General features: G+C 40.1%; 1 long non-coding RNA gene across 1 annotated transcript in view; it reads right to left on the bottom strand.

The window, feature by feature from the left end:
• LOC143156844 (uncharacterized) overlaps positions 1–22929 on the bottom strand; it is a 767026-nt gene that overhangs the window by 164273 nt on the left and 579824 nt on the right. Inside the window, exon 4 of the long non-coding RNA XR_012994698.1 lies at positions 7928–7982. This is a non-coding gene — a long non-coding RNA (uncharacterized LOC143156844). The remainder of the gene's footprint in view (positions 1–7927; positions 7983–22929) is intronic.

Raw genomic sequence — 22929 nt, 5'->3', positions numbered from 1 at the left:
TCACTTTCCAATGTGACCACTGTGCCCCAGTATAATTCTGAAAGAACATTGCTCTCGTGTTCTGCTCACATTGGTGTTATGTTTTGAAAAAGATCATCACAATAGAAAATCAAAAATGAAAAAGTGAAATCTATAATAATACCATTTATCTTCAAGAGCCCTTGAATTAGATGAAAAATATGGCTAGAAACAATGTCTTCCCTATTGACCATTTTCTACATAACAACTTGGTTTATTGCCATTTTTTTAAATATAGTTATATGAATTTCTAGAAAAGAGGAGTCTATATAAATGGGAATATATTTCCTTGCCTGAAGATGCGAGCAAGGTTTACATAAAAGTATATTTCCTTGTTCAGACATTTGGAAATTATAGAAATCTAGAATTATCTGTATGAATAGACAAGGAACTGGTGCCACTTTCATTTATACAGCATATTAGTCCAAATAATGCAGTTAGTGCAAATAATGACCTGACTACACGATCTTCACACTCACCTTCTCACATGATAGTATTTTTCCACTGATTTCAATTGCTGACCAATTAGTTAAAAACTCAGCAATGAATATATAAGATGTGTATTTCTGGGTTTCTAAAAAAGCAAATGAACAAACTGGTACATGAGAATTAACCATAGAGAAAAAAATTTGTGATGATGCACTGGCCACAAATGCATGTATGGTCCAAACACAGTATGTGTTGTTGATATCGCTATTAGCCAAAGAAGAGATATCAGAAATAAACATGGATATATACAAATAAATGAGTGCTACAGGGAAAACAAAGCAGGTGCTCTGCCACGGGGACCTTTGGTGAAACTGGGATAGTTCAGGGAAACAGCAAACCAGAATGTCAGCATATTAGGGGCTGCTAGGGCATCATGACCTAGGAAGAGGTCAGCGATGACAGTAATTTCCTGCATCTATTGAAGTCTTCTTGAAGTCTGCTGGTCCAAAGACTGCATCGTAACTGATTTTTCCTCCAAATATTGTTAGATCTCTTTTGCAGAAGTGTTCTTTATCATATCCTCCAAGGCAACATAAATACCAAGTGTGTCTAAAAACCAAAAATAATTCTTTGCCTTGGGAAAATCTCGGATTCCTGGCTGAGTGGAAATAGCTGCAGTTCACCACACTGGCACCCACTGTCAATAATCCCAGCAGCAAGACTCTTCAGGCAGCGAGGCACAGATGAAGAAGCGTTTTCATCCCAGGACTTCCAGTAGGGCTCTAACTACAAGTTACTTCAATCAAACACATTCATTATAGACCTATATACTGTACATTTCTAAATTAAAACCAACCCAGCTCAGGTTAATTCAGGTTACCTGTTACTTTTCGCTCTTGTGTTAGAAAAGAAGTAGGGGTTTTTTTCAGAGCAGTGGTACAAAACACTGATTTATCTGCCTGTATGGTTAAGAAAAAATTCCTCACATATTTCATCTGTGCTGCCAGGAGTCACCTTTTCCCTTTATACAAGCTCCTTCTCTTTATGAGTGTGGACACAGATCTTAAATGTAATAATTTGCCCTCCTCTCCTGTCTTGCAATCCTTACGAGCAGCTAGATAGCCTGACTCCTCAGTAACGGATGCACTCTTTCTGTTTCATTTGATTATTACATGTTATGGTAGTTGGTGTGGAACAACAGCATCAAATATAACACTATAGGAAGGTCATATCTTGGCTTTTACTTTAAAGGATCTAATGAATTAGTTTAGCACCAATATCAAATACTATGCCAACTGCACCTTTTAATTAACAAGAAAAGTGTATTATAATGAATAAATTATCTTAGAGGCATAAATCATTTAATGACTTGAAGGTTAGAGATCAGTATACACAAAAAGAGATGTAGGCGTGGAAAGCATATCAAAGGTTTAATAACATTTTTCTTTTCACATATATGGAATAAATTCATATTTAACCTCCCTGAGAGGTAAAAGCACTTCTGCCACAGGATAACTGGGCTGTTCATGTGAAATGAATTGATAAACCCTGTCTACCTTACTGGATCCTTGGATTAGTGAATGGTTTTCAAGTGATTTCTGTTCAGCAAAGGAAAGGTTTAAAGGAATTGAATAGCTGGAACATCTTCAGTGAACATAACTGTTACTAAAATTTCTGTTCAAAAAAGTGAAAATAAGGCTAGGTATTGCAACAATCAGTAGATGTGCACTAGGTTTCAAGGATAACAGTTGTTTCATCTTAGAATCCTGCTTCATTTGAATTTCAGCCAAAACCTACTGAAGCTACTAGAAGTTTTGAATTTGCACTATGAACTTTATAGCATGCCCCTGAACCATCCTCTCAGGCCTAAATTAATTTCACCTAATTTAAGGCAGCTGAGATGCCCGTACCTGGAGCCAAGTTACAAACTGCTACAGAGAATGATTTCTTTTTTTTTTTTTTTTTTTTTTTTTTATGGTAGAGCCATGACATTTCTAAATAATCCTAATGACAAGTGTGAATCCCCCACAGACTTGCAGAAAATTGTGATTTATAGGATAAACTTAGCTACCTAGATCTTTTCACTGCTGCTACAAGACAGTTCAAAGGGAGACATTATTCAATTAATACAGAATAATACAGTGCAGTCACAGGCTATCAAAGAAAGAAAGAAGATGAACACTTGAAAGAAGAAAGGAAATATTTTAGGTTATTTACTCAAAGTAACAATATTTAACATAATACAGCACCAACTATTAACAAAACTGGAGAGCATTTCAAGTGAAGAATTGAAGGGGAGGAGTGGGGTTGTAACTACTTTTTCAAAATCTGGCTGCCTCAGTTTAAAGGCCAAATTTCTCTGCGAAGTCCCGAGTAGAAAAGCTGAGATTCTTTTCAGCAGGACAATTTAAAATGTTTACAGCAAGAGCCTAGGTCTCCTGTTTGATCAACAAGAAAAGTGTCTCATCTATGGTTTTTCTGCACCCACCTTTACTGGTCTCTGTAACAAGTTAGGATGTCTACACATCAAACTTAGTAAAAATCATCCCTTTTTTTACCTATTGGAGCTCCAGAAGTAGAAGCAAAGATGCTACCATAAACAGGGAGAATCTAGACCAGATGTCATAGACACTTGAGGCTGTGCCCACTCTGAGGAGGGCAGCAGAATGGGAACAGATGATGTTCCAACAATGCAGCAAGTGGAGACAAATGGGAAATGTTCATCCTGGTATGAAATAGAATCAGGATTTTAAGGTCCCAATTCACTGTAAATTAATCAGAAACTCTAGATTCACACCGCACAAAATTTGAAACATCTAATGGAAATCTCTCCAAGTGAAGTTGAGCAGTTTTCAAGGTCAGGCTAGGTCAGGCAAGGTTTCTTTATTTGTATAAATAAGGTAACACATTTGAATTTGAAAGTTTTGGTTTTGTCATCAAAAGGTGAATACACTTGATAATGAAAGTGCAAATCCAGTCCTGAAATGCAAATTCATGAACAGGGAGACAAAGAGGTTTGAAATCTTTCCATTTTATTTTAGATCATTTCAGAATTGTGTTCAACATTTTAATTCTAGGGCAAGAGTTTAAAGAGCTGCTCTTGTTAGTTCTGACTTTGGATGCTTTCTGGCATACCCAGTGGCAAATGATCTCTTCCTCTCTCCTTTGGGCTGAACTTGAACGTGGGTTTTGGCACCGTAAGTCAGCAGCAGACCAAAGACTTTCCCCCTTGCCCTGCAGCTCATCTCCCACTTAGTCCCAGAGCCCAGTAAGTGACCTGATTTAATCTGAGTGGAAGTACCAGCCGCTAACAGGCAAGTAGGAACAGTACTTGTTACGTTGCCTCAAAGCTGCAAGACACCTCCTGTTTAAAGATTATGGTAGTAGCGGGCCAGCATGTCTCAGCAACCTCAGAGTACAGGGGCCTGCCCTGATGTGGTCTGGTCTATGAATGAGGTTTTAACAACAAGGAATGAGTTAGAATTTAAACCCTGACTCTGGCACAGGTTAAATATAAATGCGTGTATAGGCAGGTCTGGCCCAAGTCAAATATAAGCAACCACCCTTCTTGTATGAATTAGAACATCTTCCAGTCCACGCTAATTTACACCGGCCATGACATAAATTATCTGTCCAACATAGGTTCACTCTTTTGGTGGAGAATAGTTTTTGATTAGAAATCTTTAGGTGAAATTCAGAAGATCTCGTCCCCTGCTTTAAAATAAATAATTTCTAAATTTTTCAGCATAGAAATGAGTATTCACATTTAGGCACCGGAATGGTGATCAAAGATGTTTCTGTTTAGGATGATCTCTGGCCTGAGATTTTTCACAAACTTTACCTCTGGTTCCCAAATGAGCTCAGCTTAATCAGTGGCTTATTAGAAAGCTTCGAGAAACAACATGTCTTCTCCATCTGCCTACAAGGTCAAAAAAAACTTCCAGCAGGATTTAATATACGTACACAAGGTTGAAGGATTGAAGTGCTGCATTTTTTTACAATGCTAACAGTTTGATGAGAATATCAATTAAACATGACTGTGTAGTTAAGATTTCCATCTCCAAATGCAGCTGCAGCAAGTAACCAGACTGCTAATCAAAGCAGTGTTACAATTTAGCACTGATGAGGAAAGTGGTAGCCATCAGAAGGGAATGACAGAAAGGAGGCAGCTGCTTTCATATCATTTTAGTGTCCATTTCTTTAATGAGCCTGAGGAGACAATTCCCGGCTGACTATTCATTAATTAATGGAATTTATGAGAGAAGAGCTATCAGCATGAAAACAAGTAGAGAACAGGTGATGATGGTCATCTGCTTGCAGGGAACGAGCATACTGAGGAAAGGAAGCTTTTGAATAAAGTAAATGATCTGAGAGGGATATTTAACAAAATGTTAAGTTCTCAGTTCTTCAGTGTGGCAGCAGCATTGTGGCTTACAGCTTAACAGAGGTATATTATTAAACTCAACTTCTGAAATATCCATGGTCAGATCAGGAAGAAAGGAGGAAGCGACCCAGAGTATTCAGCAGATGGCTTTTTTCCATTCTGAGTGAATACCAACATTTTGCCCTAACTTGATTAAATTAATGAACGGATGGATAGATCCTGCTAGGAAACACTGTTTCCTTCCAGGTTGGTCTTTCAAAGTTAACCCAGTGGCTTGCCCTCTGCTTAGGAAGTCTGAGATGCCTTGAGTGAGTTTTGCAAGGAAAACCAAACTCTTTCCCAGCCATAAAGATCTCAGGGTGCAGAGCAGATTGTGCCAAAACCAACCTGCGGAGATTAATAGAGAGAAGACAATATCACAGTGCTGGGCATCAGCCACCCTTCTGTCAGGCTGGAGACCCTTTGCATATGTATGGCATCGTAGGGTAGCTGAGATTACACAATTGGTTGTAGTCTCATGGTATCAGTTCACAAAGGGATTCTTTGAGCCTCTTTGCACAACTTGAATTCATGTAATATTAAACACTTTCAGGCCAGATTCCAATTTGTTCTCTTTGTTCTGATCAGAAAGTGTAAAGTAGCTGGATTTAGACACATTTGTACTGAAGAAAACTGCCGATAATGCTGATTCTGTCCATTTTCTACCAGGGGCACTTCGTGTAGGATGCGTGAGGAACATGGTGGAGCTCAGTTCTGCAAGTGCAAGCTCCTTAAAGACTTAATTTTAGCAGCATATGTCAGAGCAGCCACGAGTCTGCTGTAAACAGGATGGGCTGAGGCAGCAAAGACTGGACATGCGAGATCGACTCCAATAGTAAAAGCTCCAAACGGTATCCCATCGTGTTTTGGGGATTTACATTAGAAAGGCCATAGTGACAATCACACTCATACAATATGCCACTCTTAGAAGTCTGTTCCACAGGATCTTGCATCTCTTGCATATGCAGTAGCCAAACACAAGGATTTCATTCTTGACACTATATACTGACACAAACTGCTCCACATATGTTTGCAGGGTGGGTAGCTATAGCACGTTCTTTTTCTACTGAAGTTTCTAAATGTCAGGAATGTTACACATTTTTCTCACTGGCTCTTCTATCGGGTGGATGATGGAGAAATAAACAAACAACAAAAAGAACTGAGCAATTTTATCCAAGGTCATAAGCAATGACAATGCAAAACATGTCTGGAATGCATCATAAAAATAAAGCAAGCATGGCAATTAATATGAGAAAATACGGAACACAGGAAGCGCCCCTCCCTTTATATTATATTGTTTTATCAAATGTGTAATATCTTAGGGGGAAGAGGGAGGAGGATTTCAATAACATCGTGAAGACTTGGGTAACTGGGGATAAAGCATAGATAATAAATAAATATAACTCTTTGATTCCATCATAAGTATATATGAAATTAGGTTTTAAATTTGTCTATTAAATATTCTTAATTTTATTGCACTGCTCACATCTCTGCATTTTTTTCTAAAATCTGTATCTCCAAGAGTCCTATGAAAACCTCATTTTATATTATAACATAAGTTATAATTAAAAAAACCCAACACCAAACCAAACCTATCTTTTTGATAGGATAGAAAGATGAAAGTAAAAATGTTCATTTTAAAACATTGTCTTAATGTTTAAACCAGTCTTGGGTTTCTGTTTGATTTCTTTTGTATTGTGAGGGGTAATCTGCTCAACGCCTCTTCCCGGCTCCTTGGAATGACAGTACCAGCTTTCTGGGGGAAAGGACTGTAGTTATACAACATCTTTCTGCCTGTGTGAAATTCATTCATCGGCTCCGGCCCGGTTCGAGACTTCAAAATAATTTCAGTACAAACATGAAAAACCAGAAAGTAATAAGAGTAATTAACAAGTAAGCAAATTATAGTAGTCCCCTTCTCGCTACATTCATGCAGGACTTTGTGGTAGAGAGTGGAAACCTGTCTTGTTTCACTGCAGAATATTTCATTGACTTGTAATAATATGCAGCTTTTTGGCCCAGCCCTTTCATTAGTAAGAATGAACTGTAAACCCCCTTGAGATTAAACCACATACTGTTAATTACAAACAGGCATTCAGATTTGAACTTTGGCTTCTGCATTTTGATGAGAAAGGTTGAAAGTTTTGACCATTTATCTCCTTTCATGGCTAGAAATATATGTCTCATGTCATCTCTAATCCAGCCACCAGTGAAAATATCACACACGGGAATCCATACATCTTTTAAATTAGCTGACATGAGTATTACAGCAATGGTGTCTATCAGAAAGGACAAGTAATTGTAGACAGCTGGATTGCCCAAGGTAGCACACGCCGGACCCTGGTGCCAGGCTGTCAAACCATTACAAATATTTCCCCATACCTGAAATGGCAAAACTAGCAGAACTTGAGAGTGATGGTTTCCAGAGGAACCTGGGACAAATCTGTTTGCAAGTCAAAAGGATTCTGCCACTCTTAAGTTATAACCAAAAACCATATCAAGGCTAATAAGGAAGAAGGGAGAGACATTGTTTTCAAGGGGAGAAAGAAAAAGAAACAAAATCACTGTTTTCCACCTTTTTCTCTGTTTTACCATTGACATCACCAGTTGAGCAGCTCTTTCACACCTGCATGGCATGACTGTGCTGAGCACCAACAATCTGGTCAAGACAATAGGAATGGAGCAGCCATCAAAATACAAATGGCAGGTGGATATGGAAACCCTGTCCTTCCCTCTCTTGTACTTGGCGGGTGCACAGAGTACAGACACCCCGACGCTTGGTGCAGGAGCCATGCAGCTGGCGCACGTAACGGTGACTCAGACCTCCAAAAACATCTCACCTGCTTGTGACACATTACAGCATAATATTAATAGCCTTATCCACTCCTTTCATTTGGCAACACTTTTTCCTCTGACACCACCTGCTTCTCCCACATAACAAAATCTCCAACATCATCCGTAAACAATGAATTCTTAATTGATTTTATACTCAGTTGTACATCAAAGTTGATGACAGGTGTTTTTAAAGTACACAGAGTCCACATCTAGTACTCTTACCTTAATAATGGCAGCAGGACGTCTGAACAAATCCAGTGGAAATGCAGCCAACTTCCTAAGAAAAAGAAAAAAAAAAATATATATATGTAAAAATAAAGACTGTAATCATAGAATCATAGAATAGTTTGGGTTGGAAGGGATCTGTAAAGGTCATCTAGTCCTTATCAAAACTATGACTGTGACATATATGAAGATAGCCAGTCTGGTGAGAACTTTGTATGCCAGCAATACATGAAGATAGACATCCTGCTCCCCTCCCCAGTCTTTGGTTAACCTCAATTGTAGATGAACATTTAAACATATTTGCTGCTAATATTAATTTTCTTGTCCCAGGTCTGATCAGCATATGAAACCTGCCTATATATTACATCAGAAATAATAGAGGAAATTAATAGTGGTTGAAATGCTTTCTGGTCTTATCTTTTATGATATAAGTAATAGGACAACTAATCTCAAAAAAAAAGCTGAATATTCTCTCCGGATTTCTGGAAGATTTTTTTTAGTTCCACAGTTTTTTCATCATTCTTGAGGGTTATAATTATTTTCTTTTTATATTTAATGAAGGCCTAAGACTAATGAAACTAAAAATTTCAGATTCTTAGAGGCTAAAATAAAAATTACTATTAGTTTAAGTTAAAAGTATTAAAAATAATCATATCATCTTACTGTTCTTCATGCAATTTTAAGACAATAAGTAAAAAATAAGGGCATATAACTCCAAGAGTGATGAAAAGATCAGACTGTTGGCATTACTACTCAGGTTTTAGTCATGATATAAAAGCAAGAGGAAACTGAATTGAAGGAAAGAAAATGTAAAGCTTGTTAAGAAACACATTTCTTCGTAAGATTCTTATTGAGCTTCTAAAACCCATTGCTACCAGATATCTCTGAAACCAGAAGTGAAAGAGGCCTCATCTCTGATTTCACAGAAAAGTAAAAATTAGTGTGCTTTAAGTCCTGCCTCTGCTCTCTGACAAATTCTTTCAGTTCTGATTGGAGAACTTCTCACTCAAATACCTTGGCCTCTGTGTTTCTGTGATGAAAGGACCAAATGAAGTATTATAAGGACAGGTTTTGGCAGTTTTTCAATGGCTCAGACATGCATCACTAATTGTTCTGAGATGGATGAAAAAGCCTAAAAGTGAGAAGCTGAATTATCACTGATTTACCTTCAGTTTCCTTACACCGATATGTCCTAAAAGGTTGAGAGTATGAGTCCATAAATGCAACCTGTATTTCAGTGCAATTGTACTTCCCACCCCAGTTATTACAGAATAAGCACCTAAGTGACAGCACCCGTTTTAAGACCCTTTTAGGATATATTTTTCCTGGTAACTCAACTAATAGCCAAATATAAAGTTCAATCTAGATCTTCTCAAATTTGCTGCCCACAGAGATAGATCTCCTTGTTTCAGATCCAAGTTCCTGCTTCCCTTTTTGCACCTCATTTTGCTTTGATTTAATTGCATAATTAAGAAATACCTTTACAGCACCTTTTTGCAGAGTTGAAGACCCCAGTCAAGAGATTTCTCTGATGACATCCCATGCCTTCCTACACAGGCTTGTAATGCCTACTTTCCACTTACAGATTGTTTGCAAATGTATTAAGGCATTGACTTCTGCCAGCTATACCATGGAGAAATAGTACATAAAGGGAACATGTGCAAAGAGGACATTAAAGCTGCAGCTGGAACCCATAAAATATCTTGAGGAAGGAAGTTGTGGGGAAAGTACAGGCATTAGGTTTTCTGAAAGCTGCAGACTGATGTGACCTTCACCAGGAAAGTTTCTCCAGCTATATTAACAGCAGGAGGAGACAAGACCGGGACTGGGGTATTTGAAACAGATGTGGATGGGAATGAAGCTCTAAATTCATCTCTAGGGAGTAAAGATGGGGTTGACCATGTTTTCTGTATTTTATCTAAGGCTGGCTGCATTTTTTGTTTTGTTTTTCAGTTTCTGTATTTTTCCATTTTCAGATTCTAAAGAAAGATAGGAGGCTGTCAAACAAACAAGCAAACAATACACTTTTTCTATCATTCCTTTTTAAAATTCCTGTTATTAGAATTGTAAATCCTGGAGGTCCATTCACTCAGAAGGAAGGATCAGCAGGTGTTTTACATATGAAATCTGCAAAGCTTTTGTTTGATTTTCAACAGAAAAAAAAAAGTAATTTAGTGTAGATCACAGAGTTAACCAGTAAAAAATGAAAAATAGTCCAATCAATCCTCCAACACTGCAGTGCTGTATTCGGTGACTGAATAACCAGATCCTTCAGACTCCTCGCTAAATTTTACTCTACAATTTACACCGGAGTATAAACTCCAGGTCCCTGTCCACCCCCATTTGCTTAAGTTTAATGTTAGCATGGCTATAATATTATGACAATGTCAAAATAAATTCTGAAGTCACGTGGCACATGTGAATAGAATTTATGAATCAGATTTGGGAGGCAACGAGCATGCGTATTCCTCACTCGCATTTCCCTGCGCAATATTTCCCTCGGATGTTGAGGTCTTTCCACTTAATCCAGTCTTTTTGTTGATTGTAAGTAACAGGCCAAGCCTATCCAGAAAACTATAATTTCCACTTCCTGACACGTGTTTATACATGTTTATATGTGTTTTAACCAACACGTTTATATCCAGTAGACTCGATGATCCTAGTATTTACTGTAGCTTTACACTGTTGTGCATTTATTGATTTCAGTTGTATTTACTCCAGTTCACCTTGACATTACTGGGAAGAGAGTCATGCTCACAGGCTTTTTGATGATTTGGGATCTTTTCAAATAGATGTGAAGCAAAACACTGCTGTGAGCAATTTGGCATAATTTATGCCAGATATTACTTTACTTTATTTTCCATCTATTACAAATGCACATGACTTATTGGGGATGTTGGTTCTTGCAGAGAAAAAACCCTCATAAATTCCACCGAGTAACAAACTATTTTAAGTGGCTGTATATTTGAGTAGCTCATAAATATGCCTGATTTCAGCACTGGATTTATTATATTTTTAATTTTACAACAGATTGGCCATGGTTTTAAAGGTTTCATCTGAAGCCGTCTGGTCTATTTAAAGGGCACAATGTGCTTAACTATTCAAAAGGCACTTGATCCCATGAATGCACTTTGCTAGTAATGGGATAGCCATTTTCCAGGCCAGTAAAAAGCTATTACTCACTGGAACACAAACAGACTGTGAGAGGGAACGCTCATGCTGATGGCTGGCAGCCTGAAAAAGGGAAAAGGGAAATATGGCCCTTTCCTGAATTAAGTTGCATTGACTCTATCTGTTCCAAACATTTGACTCAATTCCTTTCTTCTCATGATACTTATGACAATAATAGGATAACAGATTTATGACATGAAGGCACTGACCTTTGTCAGAGGGAACATTTTGACAGGAAAAGATGTGATATGCTGCTACGCTCTATAATTTTGACAATGACTGACAGTGTGGCTGTATGTCGACATGGCAAAGCTTATGCTTGTGTTTTTACATTGTCATGCTTGGATTAACTCCCATTTTTTTTAGTGTCTTTGATCACATAAACCTCTTCTAATGAAATTGCTAGATGGAGCCAAATCATGTTGCCTGGAAGCCTTGATTCACCCCACACCCATAGAAGTAACTTGTGCTCTAGGGAAAGATGGGTTTTGGGTAAAGTGACAGGTAAACCTAGTGAACACTGATGCTTCTTCTGTTCCTTCACTCCAGGGTGAGGATACTCTCAGCTTAAGAAAGTCCAGTTTATATTGCCTGCTTTATTGTTGAATGTTGTATGAACATTTGATTCTGCTCATTTTTCCATTGAAGACATGGATTTGATGGAATGTGAGCAAATTTTAACTTTAAGAAAAGAGGTGTTACTGCATGGAATTTGAATACTTAGGATATAATCAATACATTAATGAAATAATTTTTCTTTGTCTTCAGGATTGGTGGATAGAGGCAATCCATCACCATAGTAGCGAAGGATCCCATCCATAAGAAAAAGCTATATATCCAGGTCGTTAGACATGGTGAAAAGGAAAGAGACACAGAAAAAAACATTTGTCCAAAGATAGGGTGCGAATGTTCAGTATCTTTTTTGGAATTAGAAATAATAACTTCCAATTTACAGTCCAGTAGTCAAACTGAACTGTTTATACTGCCTGTTTTTCCTACCTGAGTAATGACCTCTTATTTTGGGGGTATTGCAGTATAGCAATGTGGTATGGCATACAGTGTTCAACTCTTTTTTTTTTTTTTTTTTTTTAGTGTAGCATGAAGAATGTCTTCAGTGCTGTGCAGTGCAAGCAAAATTGACAGCCTCTGCCCTAGAGGATCTTATCTTGCAAACTCTTACACATGAGTAATTTCATTCACTTGGAGTTTATTTCTGTTCCCAGTGAAATCACTGGTGAAATTCCCAGTAACTCCAGCAGAGCAGGGTCAAGACCAAGAATATTAACATTGACTTATGTGAGAACTCTCAGAGAACAAATCAAACCGGAATACAATCAAAGCAATGAAAACTTGTTTTCCGTCTTTCACCTTTCATGATTTAGGTATAAAATTGCCTAGATGTAGCATCACTTTTCATTCAGCTCTCTGAGTGACATATAATGAGGTTTCATTGTTCACTATGACACTTTGACAAATGTTGTTTTACTATTGCTCTTAAGAGTGGCTGTACAAAACATCCCCACTCTGGAAGCGTAGTGCAAGTATAGTGAGAACCCAAATGAATTATGCATGAAACATGAGAAAGGAAGCAAATGTTAACTAATTTCAAAATGGGTCAAAATCATGACAATTTAGTTAGGGACAAGTGAAGTCATTTTTCTAAAATATTAACCAACTGTGTCCCTTCTGCTAGACTGATTTGCAGAGCAGAAAAGGTCATTTTCCAGGCAGATGGGGAATTTCCCAAGCAGAGGGGAATTCAGCTTCAACATGCCAGATATAATGAGAACCAATAAATTAGGTAAAGCTCCTGTTTACCTAAGCTGAAATATTGATGGCCAAGCCCACGAGAATGCTAATGTCTACATTCATCATTTTTTTAAAGTCTTGAGATTTAGAGCACAGTAGCACATGTTGTGATAGATCTATATATCATAGATACAGTAACATTAGAAAAGGTACCAACCATAGAATACAAATATAATGCAACTGAATAATTTCACTTTCTTCCACACAAATTTCACTTTTATCAGCTAAAATGAACTGGGATGTAAAGCAGTACTAAGAATAAAATGTATGGCTTGAAGTACTGATAGCAGATTAGAAGATCTTTTCACTTTTATGTTACCAGTGACTGTAAGCTGGTATGCAAGCTACGTGACATGATCTGGTGGTCTTCATCCAGTTCCCAGATTGTGACACCATATGGCTCCTTCATATGTCAGTGTAATCCAGGCACAAGGATTGTAACAAACCTTTCAAGACAGAAAGGTACCATATGACTGGAGAACAGCAAGTTTAATAGCTTAAGTTAAGAGAAAAAAAGTAGTCCATATAACTAAAGGCCTTTAACACCAACTTCTGAAGAATGAATTCTGAAGGAGAGAATTAAAGGCATGAAAACAAGTGGAAAATAGGTTAAAATACAAAAGTCATTTACCACCAGAACATTACATGACAATAACTGGGTAATTTAGACAAATGAAATGGCCTGTAAGAAACTGTAGGCCCATCTCAAGGGCGTGTCAACATGTGCAGGGGAAATCAGAGAGGAAGTTTTTCTAAAATTTTGTGCATAACTGCACAGCTATGCAATCATTGGCAGGAGAGCTTGTAAAACCAGAGTGTGGTGATGGAGTGTGGTGGTGGATGGATACAAGGATGGATGCACATGTGGAAGACGTATGGATGGACAGCATGTGTATGGATAACACATATGGAGTTCTGCAAAAGAACAGGCCATAAGGCCTGTTGAGACCGTATGGGTCAGGATCAGAGGGGAGGTCACGAGAAAAAAAGGAAGTTGTGTCAGGCATTTGCTGGACACTGCCTGATCAAAAACAGACAATGAATGAAGCTCCTTGAAATCTCCTGATCACTAGTCTTAGTTCTCATGGAAGACTTTAACCATATTTGCTAGGAGGGTCACAAAGTAGGGCACAAGCAATGCCAGAAATTTCCACACTGTATTGACACAGCTGCTGGTGGGTTGAATGGAGTAGCTTTTGCTGCACACAACTGTATGTGGCATGGGAAATAAATGGGATCCGGATCTGCTACTCATGAACGTAATACGGATTCAGGGATGTAATGTAATGAATGTAATACAATTCAGGGATGTGATAGTTGGCTGCAGTGACCTTGAGATTGTAACATTTAAAATCCTGAGAGAACTGAAGAAGGTAAGTAGCAAAACGAAGACATTCAGGACTTCAGGAGATCAAACTACAGTTTTTCAGAGAACTGTTAGGTGGCATCCGATGGGAAATTGCCCTGAAGGGCAAAGAGGCTTAGGAAGCCTGGCTGATCTTATGAGGTACAACAAGGCCATGTGCAAGGTCCTGCACTTGGGTTGGGGCAACCCCCAGCATCAATACAGGCTGGGGGATGAAGGGATGGAGAGCAGCCCTGCCGAGAAGGACTTGGGGGTACTGGTGGGTGAAAAGCTGGACATGAGCCGGCAATGTGTGCTTGCAGCCCTGTCGTGGTTTAACCCCAGTCGGCAACTGAGCACCACCCAGCCACTCGCTCACTCCCCCCCCCCCCCCGGTGGGATGGGGGAGAGAATCAGAAGAGTAAAAGTGAGAAAACTCGTGGGTTTTCAGTTTCGTAATTGAAATAAAATAAAATACTACCACCAATAATAATAATAGTAATAATAAGAAGAAGAATAGACAAAGCAAGTGATGCATGATGCAATTGCTCACCACCCGCCGACCGATGCCCAGCCAGTCCCCGAGCAGCGGCCCCCCCGGCCAGCTTTCCCCCAGTTTATGTACTGAGCATGACGTCCCATGGTATGGAATGTCCCTTTGGCCAGTTGGGGTCAGCTGTCCTGGCTGTGCCCCCTCCAAGCTTCTTGTGCACCTCCAGCCTTCTCAGTCGGTAGAGCATGGGAAGCTGAAAAGTCCTTGACTAGTGTAAGCACTGCTCAGCAACAACTAAAACATCGGTGTGTTATCAACATTATTGTCATCCTAAATCCAAAACACAGCACTGTACCAGCTACTAGGAAGGAAATTAACTCTATCCCTGATGAAACCAGGACAAGCCCAGAAAGCCAACCATATCCTGGGCTGCATCCAAAGAAGCGTGGCCAGCAGGTCGAGGGAGGCGATTCTCCCCCTCTACTCCACTCTTGTGAGACCCTTCTTGGAGTACTGCATCCAGCTCTGGAGCCCTCAGCACAGGAAAGACACGGACCTGTTGGTGCGGGTCCAGAAGAGGGCCACGAAAATGATCAGGGGGATGGAACATCTCTCCTATGAAGAAAGGCTGAGAGAGTTGGGGTTGTTCAGCCTGGAGAAGAGGAGGCTTCAGGGAGACCTTATTGCAGCCTTTCAGTACTTAAAGGGGGCTTGTAAGAAAGATGGAACAACTCTATGCAACAACAGTCTGAGGACCAACACTGAGGAGCATCTTTGCAGGAACAGATGTAATGCCCTGATGGGCAGTAAGTTGAACACCACTATCTGCAGCATGTCCTTGCAAGCACTTCTGGGGCTGCATCAACAGTCAGCTGAGGAAAGCGATGACTCCCCCAAATGAGCTACCATAAGACCATATCCAGAGTACTATGGCTAGTTTTGGGTTCCCCAATATGAGAGTGACAAGCTGAGGAAAGTCCAGCAGAAGGCACCAAGAAGATCAGTGGTTGCAGCACATGGCATACAAGGAGGGATGGAGAGAGCTGGAGTTGTTTAGCTGAGGGAAGTCCTCAGCTACAAAAAAAGGGTGATAGAGGACATAAGCAGGTTCATCTCTGAGGTCCAGAGTAAAAATACAAGAGGCACCAAGGGAAATTCAGTTTGGATATTAGGGTAATAGCTTTTGTGATGAGAGTAATTAAGCACTGGAGCAGGCTGCTCAGAGAGGCTATGGAATCCCCATCCTTGGGGAGGATCCCTGTGCATCCCTGAGAAACCTGGTCTAATTTTGAAGCTGGTCCTGTAGAGGAACTGAAGAAGGTTGGACTAGGTAATCTCAGAGAGCCTTTCCAACCTTAATTACTCTGTGATTCTTTGACTTCAAGTATATAACGAAGAACGGATGAGTGAGTAGTGAACCATAACATCCTGGCAAAAAATCTGTCCCAGCAGAAAGAGGTTACCAGGACAATTTTCTTAAAAAATTCCCATTGAAGTTTTGGTAGAACAGTACCTGGAAGCTGTGGTACGGTGATTTACTGCTTTCTGACATGTAAAAAGACGGTTTCAACTGGAACCTCATCCTGAAACAACATTCTGAAACCTTCAGCCAGTATTAAAATGGAAAATTCTTCTCTACCTATTTTTTTTTTTGGGGAAAAAAACCCAAACAAACCAAAAAACTGAAAAGCAGAAAACTTGAGAAAACAATTTGCAAGTAGAATTGAATCTGGTGTAATATGATGGGATACAAGCTATTTTGATCCAAATTTTTGGCTCCTGGTACAGCTCCTTTGCACTGATCTGTTGTCTTAATGCTAAGCTAGTAAAACTCCTGGGAATTCTCCTTCTGTAAGAAATATCCTAGCTGTCAGAGAAAGCAAGTATAGCTGGCTTTGCTCCAGGCTACTGAAAAGAAGGCCATTTCCAGGGCAGGGGTGGGAAGCTAAAATAGCTCATTATAATGGATACTGGTTTTGACAGTAATGAAGAAGACTATCACCTCTCCATACAAGTACCTCAATATGTTGGGTAATGAGACTACCAAAAATAGATATGCATTCCACATAGTTTGGGGCAAAAGTTTCACCTTTTTTTAAAACAACAACAACAACAACAACAAAAAAGCTCAGAATAATTGATTTTTAGAAGCCTTTAAATTTATTAAAATAAATTAATAGGATAAAATAATGCTAGAGGAAAAAAATACCTATATTACTTACTATTGGAATTATTTCTTCTGCGAGACTTACATTGTTTTCCATAGCAATAATTGAAATGTGATGCTGGATTCTGATTTTTCTTCTAACTATATAAATCCAAAGTAGCATAATTATTAAAGTATTTGTTATGAATATTTACACGGTTTTCTGAGAGCAGACTTAGTTCATACATTTCCAGTCTTCAATCATCTTTTTTACAGCAAGGGATAACTGACTGCAGCACAGAAAGAAACAATATAATCAGCATTTTAAAACACACTCCCTTTGAAATTATAGCCTTCTAACCATTTAGAATCACATTTCATGAAACACACGAAAGAACTTATTTGCTGAGACTAATGAGAAAAACATCAAAACTGTATAAGCCATATATTTGTATTTTCTTAGGACACGCTGCTGAATTCTAGACAAACCTGTCCTGCTAATAAATTTCATTTATGAATAATGTCAGGCTACAAAACACTGCACAATTTTCAGTACAGCCCAGAGACTAAAAAGTCTTCCTCTGCCATTCACATTCAGTGTGGTTCTGGATTCCAGACGAAATTCCAGACAGGAAGATTTATGCAATGTGCACAGAGTGCATTAATCCACTGCACTGCAAAGTCCATTAATTTTGAATACTGCTATCAATTGCACTACATGACATGGTGATAACTACATTATTACCTTTATAAAAATGCCTTTCCTGATATTGAGGGCCTCGTTTCTACTCTCTGGATACTTTGTGCAGTTTTGTACGTGCACATGTGTAGGCAGAAATCTCAAACACATATGCATATATGTTAAGTATTCACATTAATATTTATTACATCTTTAGTATCATAATATCAGGATGCTCATTTAATTAAATTAGAGACCCATCATCATTTTTATTTGTTTATTTTTATTGTTGAAAATTGTAAATTAAATTATCCATAAATGGAAAATAATGAAGTTAAAGGCCAACAATAGAAAGTAAAACCAACTATTCCATCCCATTTTTTTGATTTATTGCTCCTTTAACCTCCACACAAACAAAACAAAACCAAACCCTCTTTTCTGTCAAAAAATGGTCCCAATTAAAAATTTAAGAATGGATGTGTAATAACAAGAACAATCCTTCCTCAATCAAATGATGAACTGAATTCTGCTTTTGTAGACAGAGTATCTGTTTCGTATGGTGCTGAAAGTGGTGTTTTTAACCGTGCTTAAGAAAGAAGCTACATAAAAGCCATGTGGTATAAACCTAATGTCAAGCAGCACTGACATATTTAGTCTGATGAGGGTGAGGAAAACAAACTACCGGCAAAATATCAGAGCAGATGGCCTTTTGCCTCCCACATGTCAAGCTTCTCGTACACCAACTGCCATGGTGCCATTTGTCTTTGTTAGTAGGACCCTAGGTTAAGTAAGCATCAGGTTAAGAAAAGAGATTTTTCTACGTGAATTAATTCCCGAAAGCGGAGATTACATCCTTGGGGCCATTTATAGATTTGTTATCCGTATTGTAGGTTACTGCTTACAAACCACTTACAGCAGCTGCTGGGGCCAAAAGTCCCATCACACTCTCCATTCCGTGAGCACAAATAGCTGATACGTAAATATTTCATTGGCCTGCAATTATAGACTGTATTTTTCTTTGATATGGCCTAAATATGAGTTTTATGTGTGTATGAGCTAAAGAAAGCTCCAAAACTATTTTCACAAAGAAGTTTGAACCTTCAAAGAGTGATTTATAAGCTTATTTTTATTTCTGTGAGTAATCTCACTGAAGTTAATTCATTAAGCACTAGGTAAATTCAGAGGGGTTAGTGAGACTGGCGCTTTAGTGGTTAACCTTGGTGTGTTAAAAATCTTATATTGGGTCATGAGGGGGTGATGAGGAGAATAGAACAGAAAATTAAAGATTTTTCCTTCTGTTTAAATATAACATTTCTTTTTGATTGTGTTTGTCTCTTATTTTTCAGCTTTAATGGTCTTAACTGCAGGCTTTCTGATGGATCGAGCTCCAGCACAGTGAAATAAAGTCAGGGTAACAAAAGTTGAATTCTTTTAGTGTAAATATATATAAAAACACCCTAGGAATGGGTAGCACTCCCCATTCTCTGTCTCTCAACATTCTTTGTACATTGGGTTCAAATATCCAAAAATACTCCCTGCCTGAGCTTTGATTTTTAAAGCATCTTTACTGTCACTGTTCTGATACTGCATCCGCAGTCAAGGGAACTGCTGCCTAATGGTGGCTGCACAAAATGACTCGTAGCTCTTATACGTGGTCCATTCTCTCACCCCCTTCCAGGGCAGACATACAAGCATTCTTTTTAAATTCTTTATTTTTTAACACTTTATTTAGGCTTTTTTTTTCCCCCTTATTTTTATTGACTTCTATAAAGTGAGATGATACATTTTAAACCTAAACCACCTCTCAGCTTAGCTTGTTCTTATAAGGTATCTGCAAAATATTTTTTCCCTCTGGATCACCAGTGTCCTGGTTTCGGCAGGGATAGTTAATTTCCTTCCTGGTAGCTGGTACAGTGCTGTGTTTTGGATTTAGGGTGAGAACAATGTTGATAACACACCCATGTTTTAGTTGTTGCTAGGCAGTGATTACACCAGTTAAGGACTTTTCATCTTCCCATGCTCTACCGACTGAGAAGGCTGGAGGTGCACAAGAAGCTGGGAGGGGGCACAGCCAGGACAGCTGACCCCAACTGGCCCAAGGGACATTCCATACCATGGGACGTCATGCTCAGTACATAAACTGGGGAAAGCTGGCCGGGGGGGGCCACTGCTCGGGGACTGGCTGGGCATCGGTCAGTGGGTGGTGAGCAATTGCACTGTGCATTACTTGCTTTGTGTATTATTATTACCATTATTACATTATTACTGTTATTATTGTTTTATTTCAATTATTAAACTGTTTTTATCTCAACCCACGAGTTTTCTCACTTGTGCTCTTCCAATTCTCTCCCCCATCCAACCAGGGGGAGGGGGGAGAAGCGAGCGAGTGGCTGTGTGGTGCTCAGTTGCCGACTGAGGTTAAACCACAACAGTCCTTTTTGGCGCCCAACGTGGGGCACGAAGGGTTTGAGATAATAACAGATTAACTGGAGTGTATTAAGGAATTTATATCTGTTAACAGTGGTGGGTCACAATGTTGGTTCCTCTGTTCTCGATATTGATTTGTCTAATCTGCATTGTGCTCGTTTTTTTGCTGTACATGTTAAAGATTGGTGTTGTTTTTTGCAGTTTGCTGTGGTCTGCAGTGATTGGTGACATTCCACTTGGGATGTTTATTTTTAAAACATTGACCTTAGGCTTCATTCAGTATGTGAGTTTCATAATGAAGCCATTACTATACTACAGATACCACTTCGTGGAGACAACTAGCAATTACAGTTCTTCCTCTGAGAGTATTTTTATTGAGGAAATACAGAATGGCAGTGTCACTACCTTCTGCTATGGTGTTTCCTCCTTCATTACAGTAACTTTTCAGTATTTTGAACAGCCTTGGGTAGTTAAGATACTTCTGTTGGTACTTCTTGGGAATATTGTTTCGGTTTTGTCTAAAGTTGGTAAGCAATTTAAGAATATCATCCAGAGATCTGCCCCAAGGCTGAATAATTATGAGTGGCAGGGTGTGTGGGAGAAGATGGGCAAGTACCTAGGCCAATGGGCACCCCCAGTGTTTTGGAACTTCACCCCTGAGGAAGTGCAGAATCCTGAAAAGTTAGTAGAACATTTGGACAAGGTATGTTGTCGCCCTGGCAACTCCAGAGAGATGCAGATCATTGCAACGTGCTGGGGCCTGGCCCATGCCTACCAAGCCCTGTTCAACACCATTCAGTGCCCTCAAAGGGAAGAGAAGGTCTCTGGCTCTGACAGTAAAATGACACGCACTGCGGCCACTCCGACCCCGGCGACATGCCCTGTGGCTAAACCAAAAAGCCAACCTGTGCTGGTATCAGTCGCCCCTGTACACAAGAAGAAATCTTGGAAGCGTAAGTCGGCTCGTTTAGTAAGGGAGGAAGAAGCTTCTTCTAAAACGGAGCCAGAGGAAGAAGTGGAAGAGGCAGACTACCCTGGAGAAGGGCCATCACGAGAACAGGAGGAGGAGGACCAGCAACTGCTCGGGGAGGAAGAAGAGGAAGAACTCATAAATGAGGCAGTGACCACCCGATCTCTATCCCTGAGTGAGCTGCGAGATATACGGAAAGATTTCAGCCGTCGTCCAGGCGAGCATATTGTCACCTGGCTGCTCCGATGCTGGGATAATGGGGCCAGTAGCCTGGAATTAGAGGGTAGGGAAGCCAAGCAGCTGGGATCCCTTTCTAGGGAAGGGGGCATTGACAAAGCGATTGGAAAAGGGACACGAGTCCTCAGCCTTTGGAGGCGACTCTTGTCAAGCGTGAAGAAAAGGTATCCCTTTAAGGAAGATGTCATATGCCGCCCAGGCAAGTGGAGAAGGGTCTCTAGTTCCTGAGAGAATTAGCTGTGCTGGAGGTGATTTATAGTGACCTGAACAATGAACAACTATCCAAAAATCCAGATGACGTCAAGTGCACATGACCCATGTGGCGGAAGTTTATAAGGAGCTCACCATCATCATACGCCAATTCATTGGCAGTAATAACCTGGAAAGATGGAAAGGAACAAATAGTGGATGAATTGGCTAGTCAACTCCGGCAATACAAAGAAAGTCCCTCTTCCTCCCTCGTCTCGGCTGTGGAGAAACTGTCCTGGGAGTTCCAGCAGTTCAAAGAGGATAGGTCCTACTCCCCACCTGTATGGACCAATATCTCAGCTATTAGGAGTCAGCGTTCTTTTGCTCAAGAGAGATAGTATAAAGGGTACACACCACGGGGCACCCTATGGTTTTATCTGTGTGATCACAGAGAGGACATGAGGAAGTGGGATGGGAAACCTACTGCAGCCCTAGGGGCGCGGGTACGTGAGTTGCAAGGGAAAACAATCACAGAAAGAGGTTCTTCCAGGAAAATTGCTGCTCCAGTTTCCAGCGGGCAGTTCCCCAGAGAGAGTAGAAGGGCTGATCTTACTTCTGATCTTAATGAAGAAACTTCTGACCCGTACGTACAAGAAATGAGAAATGAGTACTGTGATGAGGATTAGAGGGGCCCTGCCTCCAGCCAGGGGGAGGAAAGGGACAACCGGGTTTACTGGACTGTGTGGATTCGATGGCCTGGCACATCAGACCCACAGAAGTATAAGGCTCTGGTAGACACCGGTGCACAGTGTACCCTAATGCCATCAAGCTATATAGGGGCAGAACCCATCTGTATTTCTGGGGTGATGGAGGGATCCCAACAGCTAACTGTATTGGAGGCCGAAGTGAGTTTAACTGGGAACGGGTGGCAGAAGCACCCCATTGTGACTGGCCCAGAGGCTCCGTGCATCCTTGGCATAGACTACCTCAGGAGAGGGTATTTCAAGGACCCAAAAGGGTACCGGTGGGCTTTTGGTATAGCTGCCTTGGAGATGGAGGAAATTAAACAGCTGTCCACCTTGCCTGGTCTCTCGGAGGACCCCTCTGTTGTGGGGTTGCTGAAGGTCGAAGACCAACAAGTGCCAATCGCTACCACCACGGTGCACCGGCGGCAATATTGCACCAACCGAGACTCCTTGATTCCCATCCATGAGCTGATTCGTCGACTGGAGAGCCAAGGAGTGATCAGCAAGACTCGTTCACCCTTTAACAGTCCCATATGGCCAGTGCGGCAGTCTAATGGAGAGTGGAGACTAACAGTAGACTATCGTGGCCTAAATGAAGTCATGCCACCGCTGAGTGCTGCTGTGCCAGACATGCTAGAACTTCAATACGAACTGGAGTCAAAGGCAGCCAAGTGGTATGCCACAGCTGATATTGCTAATGTGTTTTTCTCAATCCCTTTGGCAGCAGAGTGCAGGCCACAATTTGCTTTCACTTGGAGGGGCGTCCAGTACACCTGGAACCGACTGC

Source organism: Aptenodytes patagonicus, chromosome 1 (genome assembly GCF_965638725.1).
Source record: "Aptenodytes patagonicus chromosome 1, bAptPat1.pri.cur, whole genome shotgun sequence".
NCBI lineage: Eukaryota > Metazoa > Chordata > Aves > Sphenisciformes > Spheniscidae > Aptenodytes > Aptenodytes patagonicus.
The sequence above is the reverse complement of the archived record's forward strand: the minus strand, read 5'-3'. Positions and strand labels throughout refer to the sequence as shown.